This window comes from Apteryx mantelli, chromosome Z (genome assembly GCF_036417845.1).
Source record: "Apteryx mantelli isolate bAptMan1 chromosome Z, bAptMan1.hap1, whole genome shotgun sequence".
Classification (NCBI taxonomy): domain Eukaryota; kingdom Metazoa; phylum Chordata; class Aves; order Apterygiformes; family Apterygidae; genus Apteryx; species Apteryx mantelli.
Genome location: NC_090020.1, coordinates 52,644,139 through 52,665,107, shown reverse-complemented (window position 1 = coordinate 52,665,107; position 20,969 = coordinate 52,644,139). Strand labels below are relative to the sequence as shown.

The 20,969-nt window shown below is 37.3% G+C and overlaps 1 long non-coding RNA gene across 1 annotated transcript in view; it reads left to right on the top strand.

The window, feature by feature from the left end:
• LOC136995414 (uncharacterized) overlaps positions 1 to 18,330 on the top strand; it is a 28,348-nt gene extending 10,018 nt beyond the window's left edge. Inside the window, exons 2-4 of the long non-coding RNA XR_010887008.1 lie at positions 11,022 to 11,088; positions 11,717 to 11,861; positions 18,121 to 18,330. This is a non-coding gene — a long non-coding RNA (uncharacterized lncRNA). The remainder of the gene's footprint in view (positions 1 to 11,021; positions 11,089 to 11,716; positions 11,862 to 18,120) is intronic.
• The last annotated feature ends 2,639 nt before the right edge of the window (positions 18,331 to 20,969 follow it).

Sequence of the window (20,969 nt, the reverse complement as noted above, 5' to 3'; positions counted from 1 at the left end):
TCTGTGTTCCACACAGTTTCTTGTACTGCCAAACTCTTCTCCAGGAGATCCATGTCCAATCTCCTTGTCATCACCTACATGTCTCTGCCCCTTTTTACCTACCTAGTGTTGTCTCTGATTGTTTCATCCTCCATTGTTATACTCAGTGTCTTTTTTTCAGACCTACCCTTCCATACCAAGTTTCCTCCCTGAACTGATTGACAAGGTTACAAAACCATTCTCCTCTAAATTCCTTCTTGAAAACCATGCTTTTTATATTACCTCTGAAAACTGGTGATTTAGTTGGGAATTGACTGAGTGGTTGGGGGGTATAAGTGATGCTTCTATATAATAATGTACAAAATTACACTGTAATTAATGTACAAAAAAGAGCGCATATCCAAATGCATCACCTCATCTCCATGTATTGTTAGTGTGTAAATATGTATGTATGTATATATGTATACACACACACATATATATATGAACAACCAGAAAAAGAATCTATTGTTAGTTTAAGTTCAGTGCCTCATGTATCACATCATTGGTAAAAAGAAACTGAATCTTTATTAAGAACAGCATTCACAGAGATGTTGCAATTGTAACTAGCATCCTAGCCATGCAAACATGGATGGATTTCTCAAGCCTCTTTCCTCCTTCAAGCTGCACTCTTGCATCCAGGTTCTGTCCTTGTTGTTCCCATTTTCTTTGTGAATTATTAAAAAGTTTTTGTTGACTTGCAAGGGTCAAAATTTCTTGTACATAGTGGACCCTGGGGACATGGCTTTTACTTCTATCTCACTGTGGTCTGTTAGGCCTCATTGCCCTTCATGAGTTCTGAAGTTCAAACTAGCCTCCTCGCTTCTTGTTTTTATCATTGCTGGTAGTGTGGGATTCTTCCCCTCCCCACACTTCTACCTTCATAGATGCCCTGAATTACTTTCGTATATCACTTCTTTTCTCCTATCTCAAACAATGAATTAGTGAACTTTCTTTTATGTCTGCATGTCCCTGGCTTTAACCACTTCTCTTTAGTTTCTCCACCATTGCTGTACTGAATCTGTAGCAACCTTATATGACCTGTGAGCCACTCTGGTTTGGATGGTTACTTTTGATAATGTTTTGTTTAGCTCCTTGATAGATGGTCTAGGTTCTGCTCAGCTGTGCATAGCAGCCTCAGGTTCCTTTCTTGTAACAGGCTGCACATTAGCTCTTGATTGTGTGCTTTTAGTCTTCCTTTGGCCTCTAGTAGGCTGTCAACAAGGAGAAACAGAGTCTTCATTCTCTGACCTGTCACTCAACATGGTCTCAGTGTCCTTTGCATCTTTCTTGGTGATTCCCCCTACAATCAGGATATTCAGTGCCTGCTTCAGTTGATATTGGAACACCTCTGGGGCTAGGCTGTACCCATGGATGTATGCTACCCAGCATCATTTATGAAACAGAGATAATTTTGTAGATAACTCATCTAGCTCAGCATGCTAGGGCTCGCTCTTGATATTACCCTCAGTAATGTCTTGCAAAAGTATGTCCTCTACCTCAATATAGCTTGTGTCCATACTGCAAGCGGAAGCATGCCTGAGGGGCAAGTTTGAGGGCAAATGTGCCGCCTGCCTACATTACACTAGCCCGCAGTAGTATTGTGAGGGAAGGCTCTGCAGCAAGCCAGGGAGCACTGCCTGGGAGAAATACTGGCTACAGCCACCTGTGTGTTAGAGCGCACACAAGGGTGTGCATGCCTACCCAATCGCCAGCAGCATGCAGGCCTGCTCTGTCTTCTCATCTTGTGGTAACATCCTGTGACTGACATTAGGCAGAGAAGAAAGTCCTGGGTTTTCTATCAAAAGGTCTTGAATTTGCCCCCATTGAGGGCAGACAGGCTTTCTGGTCATCCTGAACGGCACTGTTATTGAATTATTAAAAGACAAGAGTAGGTAGTGTAGTTGTTCCCATACGCTGATACCTAGGCTATACTGAAATACTTAATCTCTGGAGGTCTACAGCCTGATGTAACTCCTGATTTAAAGCCTGATTGACATGTTAGAGTCCGATTTAGACAGGTGGCCCTGAAGTCAATGGGAGTATGAGCTGGCCTTTAGGAAGGAGCCCTTGTGGTAATCCCTGGCATGCTATGCAATGCCCACCCATCCTGAGGGAGTTCAAGGCTCGTAGGTAGAGGTAATAAGATTTAGTAGACTAACTGGTATAACTGGAAAAATTAAACAAGTTTGGAGGCTTTCTGGCTCTTCTTTAGATCTACAGAAGCTGCAGCTTTCAAAGCCCAATACCGTTTGAGAATGATTGCTCAGAAATCAGTTAGAAATATACCAATTAGACACCTTCAAGTGGCAAGAGAACTTATCTGTGGCATAGAAATGGCATGGGGGTGGGGGTGGGTTGAAGAGAAAGTCCTTACCCAAAGGAAAGAGAGAGAAACAAAGCCTGAATGTATGGCGGGAGATAATAATATGTCATAAAATCAATAACTCTGTTGAGTCCATGTTTTTTGATATCCAATAGAATTATGAATTTTAGTTCCTTAGCTTGTCTTTATAAAGAAGAAAGTTGTAGGCAAGGAAATGTGTTTCTTTAGACCAAGTGATAGATTTCCTACAAAACAGCTGCAGATTTATCTAATGAGAGGAGTTGCCTGTACATAGAAGTCTTGTTCTGTTTATATCCCTTGGTGCTTCACAATTGTAGCAAAATACTACTATAGCTTTCCAAAAGTTGTGCAAGTTCTTATCTCTAAGATAAGCCCAAAGAACTGATTTTCAGTTGTCTAAACTGTATCCAGAGAACTAGAATAGAATGACTGCTATTAAATCAAGGATCTTTGAATGATAAATAAGTATAATGGGGAGTGTAATGAAGCAGTACATGCCCAAATCTCTCTTGCTGTTGATGTTGTATTGGAACTGGAACTGACTTAAGTTAGCAGAAGATTTGCTAATCCTCATAGTTCTGCTTAAAACAATTTGTCTACAGATATAGTAAGCTGATAAATACCAACCAAATGCTAAAATGAAAAACTCCTTTGCTGTGATACTTACTTAGGACTCTACATTATATTTTACATTTTTATGTATGCAGTATTACTTTTTACTATAAAGAATCATTGTAACTTGGGTGGCAGCTGAGATGCTCTGAACTGTCTCCTAGGAGCAAGAAGACATTGCAGTATAACAACTTTAAAAAAAAATTGCATTGCAAATCAGAATTTAAGATTGTCAGAAAGGGTTGATCCAGGCAAGTCGTCTTTCAAGACTATTTTAAGCCAGACAGGACTTTTTAAAAAAACTGTCTTGAAGCACAGACATATGTTGCTCCATTCAGGTGAATACATTTAGTGTTTCTTTCCCCAGTACTAATAAAATTCCATGTTTCTTAAGAATCCATCAATAAAATGAAAGAATATATTTTCAAGAAAATGTAGTGTTCAAATGTTTCATTATTATGTTTAATTGCTTACTGTTATATGGAATTAAATACATGCATCTGTATTTATGTTTCTCTCTTTCTCTCTCCTGTATACAGACAGGCTTTTCCAAGCATTTAGGGATTATTCAGTTATTTACGAGATAGAGACATAATCTGCAAAATGTATAAAAACATATTCATATTCATATTGTTTTAATTTGTATATAAAGTATCTGATTGAGAGAATTGTTCCAATATCTTGCCTAGTTTTACAGTGTGATTGGCACAGATAAGGCTCTTTGCATGTGTGAAACCCAGTTGACTTCACTGATATTCTGCAGAGGCCCAGCAGATTTATTTACGCAGTAAGATCTAGCCTTAATGATCAAGTTAAATAAACAATGTAGGCACATAAGCTTAGGAAAATCAAAACAAAAAGCAGCAGTTGCTGCTCCAATAATTTTATATTACTTTTAAGTAATATATTTTTTAAGGTACTTAGAAAATAGAAACAATAGAATGTTTTGTAGGCACAGAAACTTATCATAAATAGAAGTGGAAGAGAGGTTCAGCCACTGTAGTTTCTGTAAATCCTGACTTCTCATATTTAATCTCTATTTCTTTAAAAAAATGAAATCATAATAAATCCAGTCTCATAAATCAAAAGGGGAAAAGATATGATTCACTTGTCAGAATGAAATCCAAAGCATATACAGGCACAGGTCTGCGCTAGTCATGCTAGCTGTTTAAACATGGTACGTGGATATCATTTCTATATGTGCAAACCTTCAGAAGTAATGTCTACAAGGAAAATAGATGCATCCTTATCTGTAGTTCACTTTACAAGGCAACTTTATTAGTTTGTTTTTATCAGAGGATTTGCAGAATCTTCATACTGTACTAAAAGCCATATATATGGATTGGATTTTTCTTTTTATCTGATTAGATATTTTTCCATGTAACTTTTGCATTATATAAACGTTTTCTAACATATTACTGCTTTCTGCATTTTTCTTAGTCCTGAATGGTAGTAAGAAATCCATGAAATCAAACTGTGAAAGTAAATGTCTTTTTCTTTTTTTTTCTTTTTTTTTTCTTTTTTTGTCTTCACGAGGACATTCTATAGTAGGCAGTGAGGTATTTAAGCCATTCCAGAGTCATGTAAACTATCCTAAAAATGCACTGGGAAGAAGAAGAGGTTGTAATTCATTATTTTTTGCAATGAACTGACATGAAAGACTACATTTTAAAGAATCCGGTGACTTCATTTTCTTTGCTCACTGAATATCAATGGTTCCATACCAGGGATGTTTTGCCTAGTTAATATAGAATGAGTTCTTTGATAAATGAGGGGTTGATTTTTGGTCAAAAAGAAAAATGTTTGGGGGGATTGTGTTTTCTGGTCTGTCTTTTTCTGATAGTAAATTGTAGCGGGTAACAGCTACTTCTTTAAAATCTTTTGGTTTTTATGAATAGCTCTTCAAGTCCCATTAGAATTTACTGTTGTTATAATTCCTAAAGAGTGGAGCACTAAAATAGTTAGGAAAATATCTTATTCCCAAGACAGTGTAGTGCACACAAAGTCATAATATGTCACCTCTCCTCACATGGATTAATGTAAAGCCCTAGTTCAGCAAGGCATATATGCAAATACATAATGTTAAGCTCAAACAGGAGTCTCATTGACTTTGATGGATTTACACATGTGCTTAAAGTTATGCCTGTGCTTAAGTGTCTTGTTGCTTGGGGACATAAAACACTACTTCATGTAAAGGAGAATGGCATAATCTGGTCCATGGATACAGAGAATTCACTCAAAAATTTCAAATACTAATCTAACCTTATTTCCAAATCAAATTCTAGAGCTATAAAGGAATCAGGAACTAGGTGAAGGAGTGGGAGTTATATAAGCAATACTGCTTATGCTGTTGACTTCCAGTGTCTTGGTGTAAGACTATGGAAATATAATAGCTTGCTGTTGCCAGATAATCTATCAACTTGTAATTTTTTCTTTTCTTTTCAAAGCAGGGTTGCTTATCATAGCAGGGTACAAGATTCTTTCTTTTTTGCATGGTGTATCCGTGACGTTTTTGCCATTCAGAAGCAATGCTGACACACGCAGGAAAAGACAGATAGCATTAGTGTAATAAAAGAGTTAAATCAAAACCAAAGCACAGATGTATTTCTAGTTGTTTTTGAAAGCACTGACCTAAGCACCTCTGCAGGATTTTATTAGTAAAGTCTAAAAATATTTGGAGGTGAGCAGTGCTCTCTTGTAACAGCCTAAAAGAGCTGACTTGTCATCAAGTGTGTTTGAGATGCCTTTATCTAGAGATAGTTTCATGCCTGTTTGTGAAAGAGGAATTTTTTAGGCCTTTGTCCATGACTGCTGAGAGGTTATTGAATGTCAGGTGTTAGGGCTCAGACCAGCCTGCCACAGATGCAACACTGTGAAGGGGAAAAAAAAAAAAAAGGAAAGAGAGAAGAAAGGAAGGAAAGAAAAAAAGGAAAGAGAGAAAGAGAAACAGCTAGAGAGCCAAAAAGCAAAAGCTGTATGTGGAAAAGCTTTAAGAAGCCCTTATATCCTGAATCTGAAGGTCAGCATGTAACTGGACTAGTGCAGGCTGTGAGGAGATGTGGTCACTGCCTCTGAATCTTACTGTATTAAACTAAAATGAAAAATGAAGGGTTCTATTTGTAGAATTATATTCAGATTCTAGCATTGGAGTCTGAATTTTCTTCTTGGGATTAAGTGGCTTTAATGTTCCTCATTTATTTTTATGGCTCAAAAGACATGCAAGGCACTTTACTGAGCTAACAGCCTCTGTCCCATAGACATTGCAAATCAAAAGCTTCATACCTGCAGCCCCAAATTCCTGCAATCTGTCCTATGCAAGGGGAGTTCATTGTGTGTGTATTCCCATTACAAGGGGCAGGGCTTAGGAGAAGCAGTGTATATGCCATCCAAAAGGAACATAAATAAAGAGGTTTTGCCCCTTTTTCTTTCTCCTCAGAATGAATTGGGAATTCTTCAGCTTTGTTACTGCTGAAGAGAAGCTGGTGTGTTGCTGTTTTTGTTAACATCCACCTTTCCTTCTACATGTGCTCTGCTTAACACGGAAGGAATTAGCTGGAATTTCAATGTGACTTCTTCTACATGATTTATATGTGAGCATGCTCTACCACAGCCTACCTGTAACTAAATATCCCTGTATCATGCTACATTAGGACCACTTTCAGCCCAAATGCAACTAGGCAGAGAACTGTTCAGTAAGGCTCTGTAGTTACTTTTAATGAGGGCTGTGATGGAATAATTGAAAACACGTGTTACCCATGCAACACCCAAGTGACTACAGAAGCAGGAAGGGAGATGTCCTTTTGCTATTGATTAGGACTGATCCTCCCAGAACTGAGTAGCAGTAAGATCCTGAGAGTTCTTGATTTCTATCTCACTTAATTGTTCTTGAAAGTCTGCACTGCGATCTACTTTGGACATTATTATATGTTTTTCAATATGTTTGACTGTACCTAATTAATAACTGTCCTATAGTACATTGCCCTCTTCCACCAGCTACAGCTTGAATTCATTGATATCATCTCCTTAAAAGTTTGAAATCCCCCAGCGACAGGAATATTAATGTGCCAACACTGTCATATCTATTTCAGCTCATACATATGCAATGTCTTTGTTTTCAAAGATTTATGTCAGACTTTGCTGAAGTGAGGTAGTCTACCATTTTAGATAATAGCATGCCAAAGTGATGTTATCAGGTACATTCAGCACTCACTCGAGCAACGGGATGGAGCATCCATTCCTTCAAAGCTTAAACACAGAGAAACTGTTATTTATCCTTATTTGATGAAGAAATCTTTCAGGGGGAAATGGTGTATTTTTAGAAGAAGATTTTGGTCATCCTGTGGATTATCTTTTAATTAAGAATGGATGATTTGTGCCCACTCTGCTGTAGCAAACATCTTGCTGCTAATGAAGTTTAAACAGACTTACTTTATTTAATTACAGCTAATCGCTAGGGTAAAATGTGGAATTGTCTTTGATACGCATGTAAGCCTTGTGGCAGATAGCATCTCTTATTCCCTCAAACTCCTTTCAGTTTCTCCAGGAGGTCCCAGCTTAACTAAGGGTTAATTGAGATAGCTGGACTGGTGTGATTGATGTATTTTTGCTCAGGGATGCCATCCTGCTTTTCCAAGGACTTTCTTTTTCTCTCCCTTTCTCTCTGCCTCTCTCTGTCTGTGCAGTCACCTTCAGGCCATGTAATGTAGTAGATGCCTGCTTGTTTGACATAAGGGACCTGAGGGGGCCATGGTCCTGCTGGATCAGTGAGTGAAAGAACAGAAACTGCTAGAGGGAGAGCAGAGGTTAGAAGAGGGCAGCAGAGACCGATGTAAAGCAGAAGAGGGCACTAGTAAACTGACCTATTTCAGCCACAACTGTTATACCCCGAGCTGGTTATAAAACAAAGCAATTGATCTAATATTGGGGACAATAATACAGTTTGGCAAGGGAATAACACCGAAGTTATTGTATTTTATTTATTTTATTTTATTCTATTTTACTTTATTTTATTTTACTTTACTTTACTTTATTTATTAGGTAAGTGATCCTCACATCCAGGTAAAGCCTTTACACATCAGTAAAGCCTTTGACTTTCAGTTTTTTAAAATGTGGCAAGTAAAAGCCAAGGAAGTGAAAAGTCAGAGAAAGAAGTGGGAATTCTTATTTTTTATAGAGAATTTGTGACCTCATATTTTTGTCTTGTGGCCAGGACCTTTCCCCAACAAGTTTCTTTGCTTCCTACATTCACAAGTTTCCAAGACTGGTGAAAACTGTGGAAAGAGCCATCCATTATGTTTGTCTTTTGCTTCAGACTTCTAAACTTTTCCAGCTTGCTGAAGCCAGTGCTAGGCCCTAACCCCACAAATACTTACATACACAAGTGACTTCAGAGAAATTATTCTCAAACATAACATTTCCTATAATGTTACTTACAAGGTTAAAGTTGGTACAGCTGGCTTCTTTCTATATTTTGTATTTCACAATAATGTTGATTTCAAATTACTGGACTTACTTTTATCTTTTAAACTAATTTTTTCACTTTGTCTTTTTATTTTGTTTGTCTTCCTGATCTGCATTGTAAAAATATGTCTCCGTTGTCTGGACATATTCTAGTTTCTTGTTACTTCTCTGTTAAAATAGAATAACATTGTTTATTTCAGTCTTCGAGCGCAGGAAGTCTGGGCTTCTCTGTTTGTTTGTTTGTTTGTTTGTTTGTTTGTTTCAAAGAGTAATTTGAAATGGAAACATTTATCTGTCGGCCTGTTCAGAAATATTAACAGCTTTAATTAGCTTGGTAAAAAAGTTACTTGCTTTTATTTACAGGAACTATTAACTTGCACTCTGGCAATAAAGGCAAAAGACACAGAATATGCCTTTTGTATAAAATTTAAATAATTAAAATAGAATAGTTTGTAGTTAGTTTCCACAATAATGTGTTAAACATCTGCAGTTTTGTCTCTCCATCGGGATGCATAGTTGTGCTGAAGTCACATCCTGATAACATCTGCACATTAGTGATAGCTTTTGCTTTATTCTTTATGGTCTGCTGATGAGGGATTCTTCAACAGTCCCTCAGTCATCAGAAGCACTGTTGAAAATTTTGCTTGTGACATCCTGAAGGTGGCTTGATTTACATTTACCAAATGTCATAATATGTGAAGATACTCTCAGTTTAACATCTCATCCTGGCCCCTTTTTTCCTTTGCTTCTTTGGTCTGGGTTTTGTTTTCCTTTCACACGGTTGATTGTGTATCTAAACTAAATTTTCAATGAGATTTATTTTGTTCCAAATTTACTTCAACACCAGAAACGAAAAAAAGTCATTAAAAAAAGTTTGCAAGGAGGAACAGCACCTTCATTCCTGCCTGCATGGCAACAACAGCTGCATTCACATGAAAAGGCCAGCTTGTTAGACATCATGTAACACTGAATGTACTGAATATTTTAAAGGTCAGGTATTGACAGGCACTGAGCTGCTTATGTTTCCCTAATGACCCCAATTACAACCAAGCTGAGTAAGTAGTCAATAAACAATGGCATTAATATATGTAGAAAAAGTGTTTATTTTACATTTCCAAGACAATTGGCAATCTCCTGGTTGTCATCTAAATACAGAAGTTAGATCTTGGACCCTTTGATGAATAAGAAGAACAAGAGAGTGGTTGTGGGTCTTAAAGACCTCAGGCCTGTCTGAGAACTTTCAGGCAGGCTATCTCACACTCGCACACAAAGCTGATTTCTCTCTGATTATGCAGAAGTACAGAATCTTAAGGGGAAAAGATAAATGCAGAAGTTTCCTTATAATGCACCTTATGCAATGTAGTGTGCAGTCAGTCATATATGTAGCAGGAATGTATTCTAAGAATCCTTAAAGACTCAAGCCTTAAATTAAACTAAAATGCTGATGATTTGTATTGACTGCATATTCTCAGTGCTGCTGTGGAAATAAATCCTCCTTCTTACTTTTGAGCACTTTTTCTCATTCCGTGAACAAAACTTCTAACTGTCTTTGGAAAAGTATAGTAACGTCACAATCCGTTATTTGAAGCATGCATAGACCTGTCAATTAATAAATGAGGTATTGGGAGGCCCCATGCAATACAGTATAAAGGGGAAAGAGAATTATCAAAAGAAATTGTAAAATATTAACAAATAAGACAAAAGACTGCAGATTCATTCAATTTCCTTCCCAAGCTGCAGGCCAAAGCTTTAGTGTAGGTACGTGAGCCTGCCAGCTGCCTCATGCTGCAGCAATTATCACTGGCTGCTGAAGGAGCAGCTTGACTCCTGTCCCAGCTAGCAGTTAGAAGTGGTAGAACAGCAGCCAGGAAGAGAGGGGCATTTAAACTGCATCAAGATGCAAGCTAGAAGAAGCTGGTAAATAGCTAGAAGAAGCTGGTAAATACCCCATGAAGTTTCCATGTGAATGATGTTTTCATAGCAGTATGTTGCTTCCAGAAGATGAGGAGAAGCTAGTTCATTAACCATCATTGCTTTGCAGCATATTAATATTTACAGGCTTCAGCTGACATCAGAGATCATTTGGTTTCAGTGTTGCACAGGTCAGAGTTTTTGCACCAGAAGTTTTTCTGTAAAAATAAACTATGGCAGAATGTAAGTATTATCTCCATTTTACAGCTAGAGAAATGAGCTCAGACAGACTAAATCTCCCATTCAGCAAGGACTTAAGTCTGTGCTTAACTTTCACGGGACTACTCCAGGGTTTTAAATTAAACACCCATTTAAGTGCATTTCTGGATCACAACCAAAATCACAGAGTAAGTCTGTAGCAGATCCAGAGCTTGAAACATAAGTCTCCGAGTTCCAGTCCAATGCCTTAACTCTTGAGAACATCCTTCTTCAATTTAGGTCTTAATCTGATGATTTTTCAATGAGAAATGAACTTTCAAAAGGTTTAGAAATTCCCAGAGATCAATGACATATTTGAAGCTTTTCTGAACGTGTAAAAAGTGCATTGTTTTTAAAATTGAGGAGAAAAATATGTTCATATTTTACATTGCATTCTCTCTCTCTCTTTTTGCAGAAAAAAAGAATCAAGGACTGCAGATTAATTCTCATCCACTTTCAATGTCTGGCAAAGCTTGTCTTAGGTCTGAATATTTTCTCATTTTGTTCAATTTTTTTCTAACAAATTGATAAATAGAATAACATGACTTAGTGATGCTTTGTCAACATCAATTTATTTGAAGACATTCATAAAGTGTTTCAAGATAAGAAAGAAGTGTTTCAGCCTGGTTCACTGAGTAAAATACAGACCAACATCCTCCCTTGTACCACCAACAAAGTAGTATTCACTGATGGGTTGTTTCTGATGAAGAATCCCTTCAGTCTGTTAGACCCTAGACACTTCAGTGAACTGCTGGAGAAGTTTTTCCCTCTGGAGTTCAACTCAATCAAGACTCTCCTGGTGTTTTTTAGACTGATTACAAAGTGCAAGAAGGCTGGGTGGGAAGAGTATATGCTGAGCCGTCTGTCCCATGCTCAAGAAACACGTTGCAATTATCATACTGTTTTCTCCTGGTTTCTGCAAGGCTAAAGCCATAGTGGGGAAAGTGGCTATGAATGCTGCCTTTCTGCTTTCAATATCAGATATTAAATGACCTTAATTTCTTTTTTATGACATATGAATTCCCAAATAATGAACAGTTATCTTTTCCCACTCTTTTCTGTTTACCACCTTTTTAATTTCTGCACTGTTTCTCTTCTCAATTTCATCAGTCCAAGCTACAATTTAATCAGTACATGCCTGTCACCATGCATATCCCGTGGTTCAGATGGCCCAGTATCATGGCAGCCATAGACAGATTGACTTCTTTCAGACTCAAGTGGAGATAACCATAGAGCAGACATGAGCGGATAGCAGGTAAGGAGGAGAAGTCCAAAAAAGTAAGTATGAAAGGAATTTTCTGCTTCTGACTGTTGGCCAGTTTTGAATGAATGGTAAATTGACTGAAGGCCAGAAAGACAGTAGAAGGCACAGTAGAGAGCTCAACGTTGAAGCAACGTCAAAGTAGGAAATCCAGATTCCTGGGGTGCTTCTGCATAATATGCCAGTTCAAGTGGTACTTCTAATAGCAAATATGAAGCCATATCTGAAACTGCTGATGTCCAATGCATCAATCGCCTTTTAGTTAGTTTTATTGTAAGCTGATTAACTGTTCCAGTTTGGGGATTCATGCAGCAAAGAATAATGAAACTGGTCATTTTCAGAGTTCACAATTTTCATTATCATAATTGCCTTTCAATTTTGCTGCCAGTGATACGTATCTCTACATTATTGTGTGAGTGTGCCCTTCCATTGTTGTTTCTAGTATTCTGGGAACAGATGGCCTTTTACAGCAGATATATTATGAAAGCCAGAAGAAGAAGTGACTCTCCTAAAGAACATTTAGTCTAATACTAGAATAATTACAGTACCAATATCAGAGAAGAAGTATTAGATGTAGATGTATTAGAAGTATTATTCTATCTGGACTTTAGGGTATTATCCAAGAAGTGAAGCTTGGCAAGTGATCAAAAACAAGGAATGATGTATAACAGATACAGCTTGATACAATGCGTTAAGGGCAGTAGCAGCACAAAAGAAGAAACAAAATGTGGGGGAATCCTGGGTGTAGAAGGTGGACATTGCAAGAAGTATGGCAGGAAATAAACTCAGGAAGGAGAGAGTGAAGGTGTAAGAGCTGTGAAGAAGAAGGATAAGAATCCTGACATTTGTGCAGAACAAGAAAGTCAGAGCTTATGTAGTAAGAAACATAGTTTGAGCAATAGGAAAAGACGAGATTGTTCCATTTATTTTTAGTGGACTCTCTCCTCTCCAGACTGTGCTGCTCTTGTGCTTTTCTTCTAACTCCTAATCTGATGCAGATTTCTATTTCCCTTTTCAGCTCTGGCAAGCCTTTAAGATCAGGCCCTGCTTTGCAAGACAGTGTTCAGAATATTGTCCCTGAAAAACAGGTACCCAGTCTGTCTGTTGTTACCCCTTTTCTCTCTGCAGTTCTTCCTTGGCTCACAGTTAGAATGAGGTTGGGAGGTACAAACAATCATTCGGTCTCTCCCAGTAGACCCCGAAGTGGTGTTTCTAGTAAACACTGAGCCTCAGCAAGTCCATTTCCCATGTAAAGTCTAATTCAAATCTATACTGCTCTTTGGGGGATTGGGGTTTTTTGGAGCCTTTCTGCTTTATTTGTTTGGAGCAGTTATTTTAATTTTTGCTGTCCCTTCGAGTGTCTCTAGTACTTTGTTTTCTGTGAAACTTTACTTGATCAGAATCTTTCTAGAAAGAAGCATCATACAGAGCTCAGAATAAGAGCTCCAGTTCGTGTTTCTGAACATGGTGGCAGAGATCCTTGTGTGCAGCTGCAATCTGTGAAAGTATGTAAGTGGTGGCAAATTTAGCCATCACACTGCCCATATGGCTGCCACAGGAGCACTAGGGTATGAAGGTCATGAGCAAAGTCACGCTCTGCCGTGCCTTTGTTTATAAAACTCCCTGGGCTTACAATACATGACCATGCAACTGCTGAGGTGCTGCAGCCCAGGGTGTCAGGGAAATATCACTTTCATTAAGACTCTTGAACCCTATCACATTACACTTCAGAAGTAGTGACCAGCTTATTTAAAACAAAGAAGCTTTGACCTTTCTCCCCTTTTGAAACCAAAAACATATGAAGCTGAAGTGACTCATTTCCGGCTTTAAACAAGCTCTAAGAAACATTTTTTACCAAGTACAGTTTGTGCGCTTTCTCTTCTTCCTCTCTTTTCCTTCTCTTCCCCCCTCCCCCCTTTTGCATAAATATCTCATTCCCTTCTTGTCAAGGTCAACATATTTATCACTTATATTCACTGTGTAGTTCTTTTTTACTTCTAGTTTTCTTTCTTTTTCCTTCCTTTCTTTCTTTTTATCTGTGTGGTTTATAACCATGACCCTTGATACTCCAAGTCTTAAAACAGCTTGGCTTTCAGCAGCTAAATCTGACAAGGTCAGCATTTTTCTGTTTATTCTGAGAATAATGTTTACCCTCTGGGGTTTTTAAAAGCAATTCTGTAAAACATCACTTGGAAAAAGTTTGTAGCATTCAAAGACTTCCACAAACCTAGTGCCCAACCAATAGTAACTTTTAATTCTGATTGCAGAACTCAGAATAATTAAATTTGATTTTCCACCTCCCCCCGCCAAAGATGTCTACACAAACACATTTTCCAAAATTATTGTTTAGTATTTCATTCTAAACACACTAACAACCTACTAGTAGTTAGCACAATCTTTTCCAGCAGTGGCAGATTCATGTATAATGAAATCAGACCTATTGTATGACCAGCTAGTTCCTAGAATAACCTTATTGTTATATACACAGAGCAATATTAATTTCTCTTTCATTGGAAAGAAGTGTATGTTGTGTCAGCTTTCTGTCAAAATAGTAAACAATCCTGTAATCTTTAGAAAGTCAGAAAATGACAGAACCAATGATACAAAAGCAAGGTGTCCTTGGGCTAATACCCAGACTCTTTGTAAATGATGTTAAATTTATACCCACTTAAAACAAGCCAATTTAAACAACCTGACTGTCTCAGAAGATTTTCAAGAAGAAAGTGATTGCTCAAATGCAAGTGTCCCCAAGGCCATAAAAAAATGACACTGCTGTTAGTGCCTCTTGGGGACTGCAGAAAATTGAAGATTTTCCCTCTGCAATTTCCTTGCCTTGCCTTTCTGTTTTCCTTTCTGTTTTCCTCTCTTTTTTCCTTTACTTTCCTCCTCCCTCCAGCTATCCATTCATTGGAATCCAATGGAAATGGAGCTCTACAGAATAAGCAGAGGGTAGGGATACAAAGAAGTAGCAGAAAGACATCTGCAGCAAAACTGGAGGATTTCTGTGCAGAAACTAAAGTGAAAAATGCTGCTGTTTAAAAGCTTGTTTTATGGGTCTTCTGCATGCCTGCTATGAGGACACAGCAGAGAAACCTGCCAACAGTAGCCAGATTACTAGGAAGCAAAAAATATCTTCTCAGAGCAGTCTGTTAGAAAAAGTGATGGATGGATAGATAGTCAGACACACAGGTATACAGATTAAGAAAGTATCTCCCCAAAATCTGTGGATATAAGTAAGGTGCAAACGTCAAAATCTGTGGCCTCTAGAGGAAATAGTTTCAGAAATATTTTTAGAGTGAACTTGGGAGTTTTTTACCCAGCTCAGTGCTACTCAGTACCTCTGCTGTGAACATTTCTCAAGAGACTGAGATCTCCTCCACTGTGAGAGCACAGTGCTCATCCATCTTTTATTTGCCCCCTTGTTCTTTTCTACAAGGAGGTGAGATCAGTAAGAGTAAACATTTGAAGAACTGCCCTGAATTTTCCATGCTTATTCTCAGCCTGAAGGTAAATTCTTCTGGAAAGTTTGGTAAGATTCTGTTTGGCTGATTTTGAATTAGCCATGCATGAAATAAAATGTTTTTCATATTTTAAGATGGTTTTCAGGATGCATTTTTTTGGCTTAGATAATTTCAAAGCTGGCTTATTTTAGAAGAGATTGCTTTCCAGAAGGAATGCATGCTTTTTTCAATTTGAAAAAGAAATGGGGAGTGGGGGGAAAAGAAGCTGAAATCAAGTTAAAATTGCATAGAGAATATTAAGAACGTATCTTTTTCCTTGGTGAGGGACTGAATTTCAGCTTGCATTGAACATGCACGTGACTGAGTATTTAAAATGTGCTGAAGGAAGGATGAGATCAGGCTGATGTTTCAGAAATGTCTTTCTATCAATGACTTGCTATGAGTTCTTGATAAATCACTACAGGTCTCTGGCTCATATTCCATGTCTGCAAAATGGCACTATGGTGCTTACCTACTTTACCACAGTATTGTGAGAAAGCATTAGGTGGCTATACAAGATGCTTTAAAGCATCTATTTTGTTATGATTGTCATGATTAATGATATAAATGATACAAGTTACATGTTTAGTTGTCAAACTATTTGAAATCAAATGATTGGATAGACAAGGAAATTCCCCTTGGTAATGAGGGTTAACCCAAAGCCAATTTGGGTTAACCAGTACAGTTTGAGGATGCTTGAGTGAATGGCTTAGTTTGACATACTGCACGCTTGGCAAAATCTAATGTCACCATAATCAGGCCATACTGAACATGCTTTCACAGAACCTTTATTCTGGTAGAAAAACTTACTGCAATGCACCGGAAAATACTGCATGCAGGGTGGAGGGCTCAGTTATAATTGTTGTGAGAACCACAAATTTGATTTAGAAAAAAAAAAAACTTTTCTGCATGAAAATTTTCATCTAGAGTGTTGCAAGAACAAGCTTTTAATCATTATTTTTTCATGGCCTTTCTTGAAATGAATACATTCCACTGTTTTAACATTTTATATAAAAGCATGGTCTAGACATGTACATGTACCAGTGGAATGAAATCATCAATAATCACTATCTAAAATGAATTACATTCCAAAAGCACAGACTAATGATTTATCTTTTTTTCATGGGACCGATCTCTATCAGATTGATTTATGTAGCAGCCAATCATGTTTCAGTAAACTCCAGCATGCTCATGCATCTTTAAGTGATGATAAGCTGTGACTGTCAATTTATTTGTACACCAGAAGCCAAAAAAAGAAGAACCAACCTGCAATAACAGTAGTATGCTTCTCCAACAGAAAAGCTTGCTGAAAAGCTACCTTTTGTTATTGTTCTTTACTTTCCATGTCAAATAGATGGACAAATTAATGTAGCGAAATAGATATTCAACCAGAAAAAAGACATTTCCTGAGGGGGAGGGCTAAAAATGTATACCTTCCTATGACAGCTGATAAACAAGCTTTTTTTTTTACTTGCATGTTACATTATTTGCTTTGATAGTAGACGCTTTTGTTGGTTGTTGGAGTGATTGACAGCTTCAAGCTGTTCTGTTTAATTGCCTTTCTGCTATGCAAAATTCTATGTTTAGAAGACACCATTTCACAAATAAATCAAGTGTGTAGATGTGTGTGTGTATGAGAGAGAGAACTGTAGAGAGAATTTTTTTCAATTGGATTCACTAACCATTCTGTTGCATACTTATCTGCATTTCATTTGACTGTATGTTGGGTTGTTTCTATCTATTTTTCAGTCCCTCTCTGAAGAGTCAACATGGTACTCATTTGGATTAGGACAATCTGTAGTAGCCCTGCTTGTTTCACAGGAAGCAGGGGATATGATGGTGTCTTAAAAAAAAAACAGACTAGAGTACATCCAAAGTTCATCATTTGTTTTTGCATAAAAAGAAAACAAAACATACACATAGAGAAAAAAAAAAAGATGTCTCCATTGTATTCTTTGTTTTTTTGTGCTTTATCCTTTGGACTAGTTCTTAGAGGATTTTTTTAGATTTTGTTTTGAATCCTAATTAAATTAATTGTTCTATCTCCTCCAGACCAGAGGATATGGAGCCTTTGGAGAGTTTATTTTTGTTTTGTGTTTTACTGGCAAAGGAAAGTGAGTTCTGTTTTATTGATTTACAAGGGTTTGGAAGCAGGAGAAACAGTGTTTATAGCATGAGTGACTGCTGCTTGAGTCTGAAAAGAGTTGCTGCAAACAACCAACTTGAAAACTTAATGTTTGGTGACATCTTCATGTTACAAATTAGCCAGGACAGCACTGAATTTACTATTTATTTTATTTTATGGAATTATAATGGGATGTTCAGAAGGTGTTTATTTCAGTGGTGACATTATTTTTCTTTGATTACCAAACTTGAACACTTTTAGGGGTTTCATGAATCAATAGGCATATGGTTTAAATGGAAACATTTCCAACAACGATATCTAAAAAAGTATTTTTTCCTTACAGTCAAGTACAGAGATTTTATGAAATGAGGTAGAATGGTAAGATGGAAGTCATGTTATGTTATTCTGTATTATGAAATGTAATAAGTAACATTGATGTTGAATGGTAAGGGTGCAAGACTTTTTCAGGAAATCAAGGTTTTCAGAAAATGTTGTTTCTCTATCTCAGGTTAAATTGTATAGGATATTAATCATTGAGCCTACTAGTCAGCAGTTCTTTTTCTTTTTAGCATCTTAATAAAAGCTATCACAGTTGTTTCAAGTAAAGTCTTTCCCTTTAATTTTTCAGCTGAAAAAGGAGTAAAACAGCATAAAGAATCTCAGAAGAATAGCATTCAGTAAACGTCATGAATAAGATCCAGAAGAGACTGGGTATTTCCATTTAAAGCCATTGTCTTGGATTAGGAAAATACACATGGTACTGTGTAGGTGATGCCAATGCCATAGTGGATAGGATAGCATGCTCTTTAGTTACAGAGGGTTGTGTAGTGTATTTCTACTGTACTTGTTTTATCTCATGATGAAATTACATTAATAAAGCATAGAGAAGATAGAGATGGAATATGAAATAAATATGCAAACAAAAAGCAGAGATGGAAAAAGTAGAGCAGGTTGGATACTGTGTTTTTTCCTGAGAATTTAATGTCTGTCTTTAATAAACATTTGTTAATAACACATTATTGATACCTTATCTGGAACATGAATGAAACAAAGGCTGATCAATGTAATCATGCATATTTAAAGAATCTAATATGTGCCAGTTTACAAATTTACCTTGGAAAAGCAATGCACAGCAATGAATACTCATTTTTTCAAAACATCAACATGTCTAAGTAATTCTGACAGATTTCCTTTCTCATCACCCCTCAACCACCTTCCAGATTCAATAGGCAAATGAGACAAGGTGAAAGCCAATGACATCAACTGAATATAGATAGCATGCATAATATATTGCATTAGTGTCCTCTGCATGACATTAGAAAGCTGTAGTCATCTGTTGGACAGAGAAATAAACAACAAACACATGTTTTTTCCCCACAGTGAAACAGCAGAATAAAAACAATCTCCTGTTACACATGAACTGTTCACACGAACATTATCACAACAGCCACTTCTTGCCATTCAGCCACATAGCTGAAAATATTTTGGTCTATATGACTTCCATGGCCTTGATCCAAAGCCTTCTGAAGCCAATTAAGAATCTCCATTGCCTTTAGTGAAATCGGACCTAGCCCATTAAGTGATTTTGCCCTAGGGAAATAAATGGAGGATTTTTAAGGGCCACCCTCACATGTCACTTCAATTTATCACAAAGAAAAAATACTTCTCTTCATTAACACTGTATACGTTAGCTTCCTTTTCCAGTAACTCTGTTGTGTGTGTCAAATTCCTTCCCTTAGCTCTTCGCTGATCTTTTATACCAAAGATGACTGCAGATATGTTATAATATTACTTTTCATAACAATCCTTAGGAAGTTGGTGTTTCCAGAAGTTATCCATGTGATTTTTCCCTGCCCCAATACTCATGTGGGTAGTTTGTGAATGACGAGAACTAAATTAAAAGCTATCCTATCTGAATGAGCTAAAAGAATGACAAAACTTGGGAAACTATAAGCTAAACAGAAGTGACAGTTATGGTCCCCTTTCACACAAAAAAATTGTAAACCATTTCCTGTTGTGTCCCATTTCTCAGCTGGAATGTACTGCAAGGAGCAGGAGTGGATTAGGGAGCTAAAACACTTCTTCATTCTTTTTAAGGGTGTACAAACATAATGCTGAGTGTGGAATTTTACCAATGATTAATTTAGCCTAATAACTTCTGATTTCTTAACTGAGTATGGTTAACCAAGCAGTAAAACTTAATATAAATATGCATTCCAAAGATAGTTTCTTTAGAAATAACTTTAAAAAGCAGTGCCTACATGCAGTCCTTCAGATATATTCTTGTGAATGTGTTTCCTGTGATTTGTCTGATTGCACACAAAAAGGCTGTCTCAAATAAGGTTACCACTGGTGTGAATTAGTAACAAAAGCAGACATTGCTGACTCACCCGCAACAAGCCAGTCTTTGATTCTTATAATGGTCCACATTACTGTTATAACTGATAATATGTCTATTTTGACATGGGTGGTAATAACCAGGAACCTACTGAAATCTTTGATCCGGCTGGTATGCATCGGTTGCAGTCACACAGGAGAGGTTTCAGGGCCCTTCTGAAGCTTCTTCTCTGTTGCATCGATACTGCGTGTAGGACCCAAATGATCACCAGCCTGTCCTCTGCACGTGAGTTTTTTCACCAACAGTCAGATGGTACATGTCAAAATGAAGTCCAAACATGTAACATCAAGGAAAGAGCATGGCCAATCTGGAGAAAAGGATGAGAGAGCAGCTGGAAATGCACCAACATTACAGATGCTTTCTGAATGCCGTGACACGCTTTACTGCCTCTTTCCTTGTAAGAGGCCTGTAAAGCAGGTGTGCACTCTTTTCCTTTTTTACATATAGGAAACCAAGGTAAAAAGAAACATGGGACTGTTTCGTTTTGTTTAAGATATTTACATTCCAGAGGGTGGAAATAAGTCCCTTTGAGGATTTACAAATTCATCTAGATACACTTAAGTGCTGGGACACTTTCAAAATCCTGGCAGGCACCTTTCTTAAAATAGTTTCAAATCTTGAAAGTTGAAAATCACCCAAAAAGTGCCTGGTGGAATAGGAAACCAAAGATTAATCAAAGGCTACTGCCCTACCTGCTGCTACCTTGCACTCCCAGCCCACAGAGGTGCAGAAAGAACAGTTCTGTGAGAACATCCCAGCCTCACCCTGACCCTTGCAGAAGGCACAGTGCACATTGCCTTGCTGCGTAATGCACAGCTATAAGTTTTGGTGATATCGCATAGGAAGAATGACACTCTTCTGTTAACAAAAAGTATAAAACTTTTCCAAAAATCATTTCCTAGGAAGTATGTTTTGAAGCTTTATTTTGTCTGGAAAAGGTATATCAATGTTATTTTATTACATTCAAGGAAAACATGTTTTAGTTACATCTCCTGCCCTTAGGAAGATACTGTAATGGAATACACAGTTAAATAAATTCAGAAAACAATTAAATGTGATTATGACTCTCTTAAAGAATA